This window comes from Heptranchias perlo, chromosome 23 (assembly GCF_035084215.1).
Source record: "Heptranchias perlo isolate sHepPer1 chromosome 23, sHepPer1.hap1, whole genome shotgun sequence".
Lineage (NCBI taxonomy): Eukaryota > Metazoa > Chordata > Chondrichthyes > Hexanchiformes > Hexanchidae > Heptranchias > Heptranchias perlo.
Genome location: NC_090347.1, coordinates 44,327,546 through 44,339,548, shown reverse-complemented (window position 1 = coordinate 44,339,548; position 12,003 = coordinate 44,327,546). Strand labels below are relative to the sequence as shown.

Here is a 12,003-nt window from a genome sequence, read left to right as displayed (position 1 = left end):
TGTGATTGGGCGGGGAGGTGTTTATCAGAGGGAGTGTGATTGGGCGGGGAGGTGTTTATCAGAGGGAGTGTGATTGGGTCGGGAGGTGTTTATCAGAGGGAGTGTGATTGGACGGGGAGGTGTTTATCAGAGAGCGTGTGATTGGGCGGGGAGGTGTTTATCAGAGGGAGTGTGATTGGACGGGGAGGTGTTTATCAGAGGGAGTGTGATTGGGCGGGGAGGTGTTTATCAGAGGGAGTGTGATTGGGCGGGGAGGTGTTTATCAGAGAGCGTGTGATTGGGCGGGGAGGTGTTTATCAGAGGGAGTGTGATTGGGCGGGGAGGTGTTTATCAGAGGGAGTGTGATTGGGCGGGGAGATGTTTATCAGAGGGAGTGTGATTGGGTCGGGAGGTGTTTATCAGAGGGAGTGTGATTGGACGGGGAGGTGTTTATCAGAGGGAGTGTGATTGGACGGGGAGGTGTTTATCAGAGGGAGTGTGATTGGGCGGGGAGGTGTTTATCAGAGGGAGTGTGATTGGGCGGGGAGGTGTTTATCAGAGAGCGTGTGATTGGGCGGGGAGGTGTTTATCAGAGGGAGTGTGATTGGGCGGGGAGGTGTTTATCAGAGGGAGTGTGATTGGGCGGGGAGGTGTTTATCAGAGGGAGTGTGATTGGGCGGGGAGGTGTTTATCAGAGGGAGTGTGATTGGGCGGGGAGGTGTTTATCAGAGGGAGTGTGATTGGGCGGGGAGGTGTTTATCAGAGGGAGTGTGATTGGGTCGGGAGGTGTTTATCAGAGGGAGTGTGATTGGACGGGGAGGTGTTTATCAGAGAGCGTGTGATTGGGCGGGGAGGTGTTTATCAGAGGGAGTGTGATTGGGTCGGGAGGTGTTTATCAGAGGGAGTGTGATTGGGTCGGGAGGTGTTTATCAGAGGGAGTGTGATTGGACGGGGAGGTGTTTATCAGAGGGAGTGTGATTGGGTCGGGAGGTGTTTATCAGAGGGAGTGTGATTGGGCGGGGAGGTGTTTATCAGAGGGAGTGTGATTGGGCGGGGAGGTGTTTATCAGAGGGAGTGTGATTGGGCGGGGAGGTGTTTATCAGAGGGAGTGTGATTGGGTCGGGAGGTGTTTATCAGAGGGAGTGTGATTGGACGGGGAGGTGTTTATCAGAGAGCGTGTGATTGGGCGGGGAGGTGTTTATCAGAGGGGGTGTGATTGGGCGGGGAGGTGTTTATCAGAGGGAGTGTGATTGGGCGGGGAGGTGTTTATCAGAGGGAGTGTGATTGGGTCGGGAGGTGTTTATCAGAGGGAGTGTGATTGGACGGGGAGGTGTTTATCAGAGAGCGTGTGATTGGGCGGGGAGGTGTTTATCAGAGGGAGTGTGATTGGACGGGGAGGTGTTTATCAGAGGGAGTGTGATTGGGCGGGGAGGTGTTTATCAGAGGGAGTGTGATTGGGCGGGGAGGTGTTTATCAGAGAGCGTGTGATTGGGCGGGGAGGTGTTTATCAGAGGGAGTGTGATTGGGCGGGGAGGTGTTTATCAGAGGGAGTGTGATTGGACGGGGAGGTGTTTATCAGAGGGAGTGTGATTGGACGGGGAGGTGTTTATCAGAGGGAGTGTGATTGGGCGGGGAGGTGTTTATCAGAGGGAGTGTGATTGGACGGGGAGGTGTTTATCAGAGGGAGTGTGATTGGACGGGGAGGTGTTTATCAGAGGGAGTGTGATTGGGCGGGGAGGTGTTTATCAGAGGGAGTGTGATTGGGCGGGGAGGTGTTTATCAGAGAGCGTGTGATTGGGCGGGGAGGTGTTTATCAGAGGGAGTGTGATTGGGCGGGGAGGTGTTTATCAGAGGGAGTGTGATTGGGCGGGGAGGTGTTTATCAGAGGGAGTGTGATTGGGTCGGGAGGTGTTTATCAGAGGGAGTGTGATTGGACGGGGAGGTGTTTATCAGAGAGCGTGTGATTGGGCGGGGAGGTGTTTATCAGAGGGAGTGTGATTGGGTCGGGAGGTGTTTATCAGAGGGAGTGTGATTGGACGGGGAGGTGTTTATCAGAGAGCGTGTGATTGGGCGGGGAGGTGTTTATCAGAGGGAGTGTGATTGGGTCGGGAGGTGTTTATCAGAGGGAGTGTGATTGGGTCGGGAGGTGTTTATCAGAGGGAGTGTGATTGGGCGGGGAGGTGTTTATCAGAGGGAGTGTGATTGGGCGGGGAGGTGTTTATCAGAGGGAGTGTGATTGGGCGGGGAGGTGTTTATCAGAGGGAGTGTGATTGGGCGGGGAGGTGTTTATCAGAGGGAGTGTGATTGGGCGGGGAGGTGTTTATCAGAGGGAGTGTGATTGGGCGGGGAGGTGTTTATCAGAGAGCGTGTGATTGGGCGGGGAGGTGTTTATCAGAGGGAGTGTGATTGGGCGGGGAGGTGTTTATCAGAGGGAGTGTGATTGGGCGGGGAGGTGTTTATCAGAGGGAGTGTGATTGGGCGGGGAGGTGTTTATCAGAGGGAGTGTGATTGGGCGGGGAGGTGTTTATCAGAGGGAGTGTGATTGGGCGGGGAGGTGTTTATCAGAGGGAGTGTGATTGGGTCGGGAGGTGTTTATCAGAGAGCGTGTGATTGGGTCGGGAGGTGTTTATCAGAGGGAGTGTGATTGGGCGGGGAGGTGTTTATCAGAGGGAGTGTGATTGGTGGGGAGATGTTTATCAGAGGGAGTGTGATTGGGCGGGGAGGTGTTTATCAGAGGGAGTGTGATTGGGTCGGGAGGTGTTTATCAGAGGGAGTGTGATTGGGCGGGGAGGTGTTGATCAGAGGGAGTGTGATTGGGTCGGGAGGTGTTTATCAGAGGGAGTGTGATTGGGCGGGGAGGTGTTTATCAGAGGGAGTGTGATTGGACGGGGAGGTGTTTATCAGAGAGCGTGTGATTGGGTCGGGAGGTGTTTATCAGAGGGAGTGTGATTGGGCGGGGAGGTGTTTATCAGAGGGAGTGTGATTGGGCGGGGAGGTGTTTATCAGAGGGAGTGTGATTGGGCGGGGAGGTGTTTATCAGAGGGAGTGTGATTGGGCGGGGAGGTGTTTATCAGAGGGAGTGTGATTGGGCGGGGAGGTGTTTATCAGAGGGAGTGTGATTGGGCGGGGAGGTGTTTATCAGAGGGAGTGTGATTGGTGGGGAGATGTTTATCAGAGGGAGTGTGATTGGGCGGGGAGGTGTTTATCAGAGGGAGTGTGATTGGGCGGGGAGGTGTTTATCAGAGGGAGTGTGATTGGGTCGGGAGGTGTTTATCAGAGGGAGTGTGATTGGGCGGGGAGGTGTTTATCAGAGGGAGTGTGATTGGACGTGGAGGTGTTTATCAGAGGGAGTGTGATTGGGCGGGGAGGTGTTTATCAGAGGGAGTGTGATTGGGCGGGGAGGTGTTTATCAGAGAGCGTGTGATTGGGTCGGGGAGGTGTTTATCAGAGGGAGTGTGATTGGGCGGGGAGGTGTTTATCAGAGAGCGTGTGATTGGGTCGGGAGGTGTTTATCAGAGGGAGTGTGATTGGGCGGGGAGGTGTTTATCAGAGGGAGTGTGATTGGACGGGGAGGTGTTTATCAGAGGGAGTGTGATTGGGCGGGGAGGTGTTTATCAGAGGGGGTGTGATTGGGCGGGGAGGTGTTTATCAGAGGGAGTGTGATTGGGCGGGGAGGTGTTTATCAGAGGGAGTGTGATTGGGTCTGGAGATGTTTGTCAGAGGGAGTGTGATTGGGTCGGGAGGTGTTTATCAGAGGGAGTGTGATTGGGTCGGGAGGTGTTTATCAGAGAGCGTGTGATTGGGCGGGGAGGTGTTATCAGAGGGAGTGTGATTGGGCGGGGAGGTGTTTATCAGAGGGAGTGTGATTGGGTCTGGAGGTGTTTATCAGAGGGAGTGTGATTGGGTCTGGAGATGTTTATCAGAGGGAGTGTGATTGGGTCGGGAGGTGTTTATCAGAGGGAGTGTGATTGGGCGGGGAGGTGTTTATCAGAGGGAGTGTGATTGGACGTGGAGGTGTTTATCAGAGGGAGTGTGATTGGGCGGGGAGGTGTTTATCAGAGGGAGTGTGATTGGACGGGGAGGTGTTTATCAGAGGGGGTGTGATTGGACGGGGAGGTGTTTATCAGAGGGAGTGTGATTGGGTCGGAAGGTGTTTATCAGAGGGAGTGTGATTGGGTCGGGAGGTGTTTATCAGAGGGAGTGTGATTGGGCGGGGAGGTGTTTATCAGAGGGGGTGTGATTGGGCGGGGAGGTGTTTATCAGAGGGGGTGTGATTGGGCGGGGAGGTGTTTATCAGAGGGAGTGTGATTGGACGGGGAGGTGTTTATCAGAGGGGGTGTGATTGGACGGGGAGGTGTTTATCAGAGGGAGTGTGATTGGGTCGGGAGGTGTTTATCAGAGGGAGTGTGATTGGGTCGGGAGGTGTTTATCAGAGGGAGTGTGATTGGGCGGGGAGGTGTTTATCAGAGGGGGTGTGATTGGGCGGGGAGGTGTTTATCAGAGGGAGTGTGATTGGACGGGGAGGTGTTTATCAGAGGGGGTGTGATTGGACGGGGAGGTGTTTATCAGAGGGAGTGTGATTGGGTCGGCAGGTGTTTATCAGAGGGAGTGTGATTGGGCGGGGAGGTGTTTATCAGAGGGGGTGTGATTGGACGGGGAGGTGTTTATCAGAGGGAGTGTGATTGGGTCGGGAGGTGTTTATCAGAGGGAGTGTGATTGGGCGGGGAGGTGTTTATCAGAGGGGGTGTGATTGGGCAGGGAGGTGTTTATCAGAGGGAGTGTGATTGGGTCGGGAGGTGTTTATCAGAGGGAGTGTGATTGGGTCGGGAGGTGTTTATCAGAGGGAGTGTGATTGGGTCGGGAGGTGTTTATCAGAGGGAGTGTGATTGGGTCGGGAGGTGTTTATCAGAGGGAGTGTGATTGGGTCGGGAGGTGTTTATCAGAGGGGGTGTGATTGGGTCGGGAGGTGTTTATCAGAGAGCGTGTGATTGGGTCGGGAGGTGTTTATCAGAGGGAGTGTGATTGGGTCGGGAGGTGTTTATCAGAGGGGGTGTGATTGGGCGGGGAGGTGTTTATCAGAGGGAGTGTGATTGGGCGGGGAGGTGTTTATCAGAGGGAGTGTGATTGGGCGGGGAGATGTTTATCAGAGGGAGTGTGATTGGGCGGGGAGCTGTTTATCAGAGGGAGTGTGATTGGGCGGGGAGATGTTTATCAGAGGGAGTGTGATTGGGCGGGGAGATGTTTATCAGAGGGAGTGTGATTGGGCGGGGAGGTGTTTATCAGAGGGAGTGTGATTGGGCGGGGAGGTGTTTATCAGAGAGCGTGTGATTGGGTCGGGAGGTGTTTATCAGAGGGAGTGTGATTGGGCGGGGAGGTGTTTATCAGAGGGAGTGTGATTGGGCGGGGAGGTGTTTATCAGAGGGAGTGTGATTGGGCGGGGAGGTGTTTATCAGAGGGAGTGTGATTGGGCGGGGAGGTGTTTATCAGAGGGAGTGTGATTGGTGGGGAGATGTTTATCAGAGGGAGTGTGATTGGGCGGGGAGGTGTTTATCAGAGGGAGTGTGATTGGGCGGGGAGGTGTTTATCAGAGGGAGTGTGATTGGGTCGGGAGGTGTTTATCAGAGGGAGTGTGATTGGGCGGGGAGGTGTTTATCAGAGGGAGTGTGATTGGGTCGGGAGGTGTTTATCAGAGGGAGTGTGATTGGGCGGGGAGGTGTTTATCAGAGGGAGTGTGATTGGACGGGGAGGTGTTTATCAGAGGGAGTGAGATTGGGTCGGGAGGTGTTTATCAGAGAGCGTGTGATTGGGTCGGGAGGTGTTTATCAGAGGGAGTGTGATTGGGCGGGGAGGTGTTTATCAGAGGGAGTGTGATTGGTGGGGAGATGTTTATCAGAGGGAGTGTGATTGGGCGGGGAGGTGTTTATCAGAGGGAGTGTGATTGGGTCGGGAGGTGTTTATCAGAGGGAGTGTGATTGGGCGGGGAGGTGTTTATCAGAGGGAGTGTGATTGGGTCGGGAGGTGTTTATCAGAGGGAGTGTGATTGGGCGGGGAGGTGTTTATCAGAGGGAGTGTGATTGGACGGGGAGGTGTTTATCAGAGGGAGTGAGATTGGGTCGGGAGGTGTTTATCAGAGAGCGTGTGATTGGGTCGGGAGGTGTTTATCAGAGGGAGTGTGATTGGGCGGGGAGGTGTTTATCAGAGGGAGTGTGATTGGTGGGGAGATGTTTATCAGAGGGAGTGTGATTGGGCGGGGAGGTGTTTATCAGAGGGAGTGTGATTGGGTCGGGAGGTGTTTATCAGAGGGAGTGTGATTGGGTCGGGAGGTGTTTATCAGAGGGAGTGTGATTGGGCGGGGAGGTGTTTATCAGAGGGAGTGTGATTGGGCGGGGAGGTGTTTATCAGAGGGAGTGTGATTGGGCGGGGAGGTGTTTATCAGAGGGAGTGTGATTGGGCGGGGAGGTGTTTATCAGAGGGAGTGTGATTGGGCGGGGAGGTGTTTATCAGAGGGAGTGTGATTGGGCGGGGAGGTGTTTATCAGAGGGAGTGTGATTGGTGGGGAGATGTTTATCAGAGGGAGTGTGATTGGGCGGGGAGGTGTTTATCAGAGGGAGTGTGATTGGGCGGGGAGGTGTTTATCAGAGGGAGTGTGATTGGGTCGGGAGGTGTTTATCAGAGGGAGTGTGATTGGGCGGGGAGGTGTTTATCAGAGGGAGTGTGATTGGACGTGGAGGTGTTTATCAGAGGGAGTGTGATTGGGCGGGGAGGTGTTTATCAGAGGGAGTGTGATTGGGCGGGGAGGTGTTTATCAGAGGGAGTGTGATTGGGCGGGGAGGTGTTTATCAGAGAGCGTGTGATTGGGTCGGGGAGGTGTTTATCAGAGGGAGTGTGATTGGGCGGGGAGGTGTTTATCAGAGAGCGTGTGATTGGGTCGGGAGGTGTTTATCAGAGGGAGTGTGATTGGGCGGGGAGGTGTTTATCAGAGGGAGTGTGATTGGACGGGGAGGTGTTTATCAGAGGGAGTGTGATTGGGCGGGGAGGTGTTTATCAGAGGGGGTGTGATTGGGCGGGGAGGTGTTTATCAGAGGGAGTGTGATTGGGTCTGGAGATGTTTGTCAGAGGGAGTGTGATTGGGTCGGGAGGTGTTTATCAGAGGGAGTGTGATTGGGTCGGGAGGTGTTTATCAGAGAGCGTGTGATTGGGCGGGGAGGTGTTATCAGAGGGAGTGTGATTGGGCGGGGAGGTGTTTATCAGAGGGAGTGTGATTGGGTCTGGAGGTGTTTATCAGAGGGAGTGTGATTGGGTCTGGAGATGTTTATCAGAGGGAGTGTGATTGGGTCGGGAGATGTTTATCAGAGGGAGTGTGATTGGGCGGGGAGGTGTTTATCAGAGGGAGTGTGATTGGGTCGGGAGGTGTTTATCAGAGGGGGTGTGATTGGGCGGGGAGGTGTTTATCAGGGGGAGTGTGATTGGACGGGGAGGTGTTTATCAGAGGGGGTGTGATTGGACGGGGAGGTGTTTATCAGAGGGAGTGTGATTGGGTCGGGAGGTGTTTATCAGAGGGAGTGTGATTGGGTCGGGAGGTGCTTATCAGAGGGAGTGTGATTGGGCGGGGAGGTGTTTATCAGAGGGGGTGTGATTGGGCGGGGAGGTGTTTATCAGAGGGAGTGTGATTGGGCGGGGAGGTGTTTATCAGAGGGGGTGTGATTGGGCGGGGAGGTGTTTATCAGAGGGAGTGTGATTGGACGGGGAGGTGTTTATCAGAGGGGGTGTGATTGGACGGGGAGGTGTTTATCAGAGGGAGTGTGATTGGGTCGGGAGGTGTTTATCAGAGGGAGTGTGATTGGGCGGGGAGGTGTTTATCAGAGGGGGTGTGATTGGACGGGGAGGTGTTTATCAGAGGGAGTGTGATTGGGTCGGGAGGTGTTTATCAGAGGGAGTGTGATTGGGCGGGGAGGTGTTTATCAGAGGGGGTGTGATTGGGCGGGGAGGTGTTTATCAGAGGGAGTGTGATTGGGTCGGGAGGTGTTTATCAGAGGGAGTGTGATTGGGTCGGGAGGTGTTTATCAGAGGGAGTGTGATTGGGTCGGGAGGTGTTTATCAGAGGGAGTGTGATTGGGTCGGGAGGTGTTTATCAGAGGGAGTGTGATTGGGTCGGGAGGTGTTTATCAGAGGGGGTGTGATTGGGTCGGGAGGTGTTTATCAGAGAGCGTGTGATTGGGTTGGGAGGTGTTTATCAGAGGGAGTGTGATTGGGTCGGGAGGTGTTTATCAGAGGGAGTGTGATTGGGCGGGGAGATGTTTATCAGAGGGAGTGTGATTGGGCGGGGAGGTGTTTATCAGAGGGAGTGTGATTGGACGGGGAGGTGTTTATCAGAGGGGGTGTGATTGGACGGGGAGGTGTTTATCAGAGGGAGTGTGATTGGGTCGGGAGGTGTTTATCAGAGGGAGTGTGATTGGGTCGGGAGGTGTTTATCAGAGGGAGTGTGATTGGGCGGGGAGGTGTTTATCAGAGGGGGTGTGATTGGGCGGGGAGGTGTTTATCAGAGGGGGTGTGATTGGGCGGGGAGGTGTTTATCAGAGGGAGTGTGATTGGACGGGGAGGTGTTTATCAGAGGGGGTGTGATTGGACGGGGAGGTGTTTATCAGAGGGAGTGTGATTGGGTCGGGAGGTGTTTATCAGAGGGAGTGTGATTGGGTCGGGAGGTGTTTATCAGAGGGAGTGTGATTGGGCGGGGAGGTGTTTATCAGAGGGGGTGTGATTGGGCGGGGAGGTGTTTATCAGAGGGAGTGTGATTGGACGGGGAGGTGTTTATCAGAGGGGGTGTGATTGGACGGGGAGGTGTTTATCAGAGGGAGTGTGATTGGGTCGGCAGGTGTTTATCAGAGGGAGTGTGATTGGGCGGGGAGGTGTTTATCAGAGGGGGTGTGATTGGACGGGGAGGTGTTTATCAGAGGGAGTGTGATTGGGTCGGGAGGTGTTTATCAGAGGGAGTGTGATTGGGCGGGGAGGTGTTTATCAGAGGGGGTGTGATTGGGCAGGGAGGTGTTTATCAGAGGGAGTGTGATTGGGTCGGGAGGTGTTTATCAGAGGGAGTGTGATTGGGTCGGGAGGTGTTTATCAGAGGGAGTGTGATTGGGTCGGGAGGTGTTTATCAGAGGGAGTGTGATTGGGTCGGGAGGTGTTTATCAGAGGGAGTGTGATTGGGTCGGGAGGTGTTTATCAGAGGGGGTGTGATTGGGTCGGGAGGTGTTTATCAGAGAGCGTGTGATTGGGTCGGGAGGTGTTTATCAGAGGGAGTGTGATTGGGTCGGGAGGTGTTTATCAGAGGGGGTGTGATTGGGCGGGGAGGTGTTTATCAGAGGGAGTGTGATTGGGCGGGGAGGTGTTTATCAGAGGGAGTGTGATTGGGCGGGGAGATGTTTATCAGAGGGAGTGTGATTGGGCGGGGAGGTGTTTATCAGAGAGCGTGTGATTGGGTCGGGAGGTGTTTATCAGAGGGAGTGTGATTGGGCGGGGAGGTGTTTATCAGAGGGAGTGTGATTGGGCGGGGAGGTGTTTATCAGAGGGAGTGTGATTGGGCGGGGAGGTGTTTATCAGAGGGAGTGTGATTGGGCGGGGAGGTGTTTATCAGAGGGAGTGTGATTGGTGGGGAGATGTTTATCAGAGGGAGTGTGATTGGGCGGGGAGGTGTTTATCAGAGGGAGTGTGATTGGGCGGGGAGGTGTTTATCAGAGGGAGTGTGATTGGGTCGGGAGGTGTTTATCAGAGGGAGTGTGATTGGGCGGGGAGGTGTTTATCAGAGGGAGTGTGATTGGGTCGGGAGGTGTTTATCAGAGGGAGTGTGATTGGGCGGGGAGGTGTTTATCAGAGGGAGTGTGATTGGACGGGGAGGTGTTTATCAGAGGGAGTGAGATTGGGTCGGGAGGTGTTTATCAGAGAGCGTGTGATTGGGTCGGGAGGTGTTTATCAGAGGGAGTGTGATTGGGCGGGGAGGTGTTTATCAGAGGGAGTGTGATTGGTGGGGAGATGTTTATCAGAGGGAGTGTGATTGGGCGGGGAGGTGTTTATCAGAGGGAGTGTGATTGGGTCGGGAGGTGTTTATCAGAGGGAGTGTGATTGGGCGGGGAGGTGTTTATCAGAGGGAGTGTGATTGGGTCGGGAGGTGTTTATCAGAGGGAGTGTGATTGGGCGGGGAGGTGTTTATCAGAGGGAGTGTGATTGGACGGGGAGGTGTTTATCAGAGGGAGTGAGATTGGGTCGGGAGGTGTTTATCAGAGAGCGTGTGATTGGGTCGGGAGGTGTTTATCAGAGGGAGTGTGATTGGGCGGGGAGGTGTTTATCAGAGGGAGTGTGATTGGTGGGGAGATGTTTATCAGAGGGAGTGTGATTGGGCGGGGAGGTGTTTATCAGAGGGAGTGTGATTGGGTCGGGAGGTGTTTATCAGAGGGAGTGTGATTGGGTCGGGAGGTGTTTATCAGAGGGAGTGTGATTGGGCGGGGAGGTGTTTATCAGAGGGAGTGTGATTGGGCGGGGAGGTGTTTATCAGAGGGAGTGTGATTGGGCGGGGAGGTGTTTATCAGAGGGAGTGTGATTGGGCGGGGAGGTGTTTATCAGAGGGAGTGTGATTGGGCGGGGAGGTGTTTATCAGAGGGAGTGTGATTGGGCGGGGAGGTGTTTATCAGAGGGAGTGTGATTGGTGGGGAGATGTTTATCAGAGGGAGTGTGATTGGGCGGGGAGGTGTTTATCAGAGGGAGTGTGATTGGGCGGGGAGGTGTTTATCAGAGGGAGTGTGATTGGGTCGGGAGGTGTTTATCAGAGGGAGTGTGATTGGGCGGGGAGGTGTTTATCAGAGGGAGTGTGATTGGACGTGGAGGTGTTTATCAGAGGGAGTGTGATTGGGCGGGGAGGTGTTTATCAGAGGGAGTGTGATTGGGCGGGGAGGTGTTTATCAGAGGGAGTGTGATTGGACGGGGAGGTGTTTATCAGAGGGAGTGTGATTGGGCGGGGAGGTGTTTATCAGAGGGGGTGTGATTGGGCGGGGAGGTGTTTATCAGAGGGAGTGTGATTGGGCGGGGAGGTGTTTATCAGAGGGAGTGTGATTGGGTCTGGAGATGTTTGTCAGAGGGAGTGTGATTGGGTCGGGAGGTGTTTATCAGAGGGAGTGTGATTGGGTCGGGAGGTGTTTATCAGAGAGCGTGTGATTGGGCGGGGAGGTGTTATCAGAGGGAGTGTGATTGGGCGGGGAGGTGTTTATCAGAGGGAGTGTGATTGGGTCTGGAGGTGTTTATCAGAGGGAGTGTGATTGGGTCTGGAGATGTTTATCAGAGGGAGTGTGATTGGGTCGGGAGATGTTTATCAGAGGGAGTGTGATTGGGCGGGGAGGTGTTTATCAGAGGGAGTGTGATTGGGTCGGGAGGTGTTTATCAGAGGGGGTGTGATTGGGCGGGGAGGTGTTTATCAGGGGGAGTGTGATTGGACGGGGAGGTGTTTATCAGAGGGGGTGTGATTGGACGGGGAGGTGTTTATCAGAGGGAGTGTGATTGGGTCGGGAGGTGTTTATCAGAGGGAGTGTGATTGGGTCGGGAGGTGCTTATCAGAGGGAGTGTGATTGGGCGGGGAGGTGTTTATCAGAGGGGGTGTGATTGGGCGGGGAGGTGTTTATCAGAGGGGGTGTGATTGGGCGGGGAGGTGTTTATCAGAGGGAGTGTGATTGGACGGGGAGGTGTTTATCAGAGGGGGTGTGATTGGACGGGGAGGTGTTTATCAGAGGGAGTGTGATTGGGTCGGGAGGTGTTTATCAGAGGGAGTGTGATTGGGTCGGGAGGTGTTTATCAGAGGGAGTGTGATTGGGCGGGGAGGTGTTTATCAGAGGGGGTGTGATTGGGCGGGGAGGTGTTTATCAGAGGGAGTGTGATTGGACGGGGAGGTGTTTATCAGAGGGGGTGTGATTGGACGGGGAGGTGTTTATCAGAGGGAGTGTGATTGGGTCGGGAGGTGTTTATCAGAGGGAGTGTGATTGGGTC

At 54.5% G+C, this 12,003-nt stretch overlaps 1 protein-coding gene across 1 annotated transcript in view; it reads left to right on the top strand.

The window, feature by feature from the left end:
- The window catches only part of unc13d (unc-13 homolog D (C. elegans)), a 147,260-nt gene that overhangs the window by 41,970 nt on the left and 93,287 nt on the right, over positions 1 to 12,003 (top strand). The window lies entirely within an intron of this gene.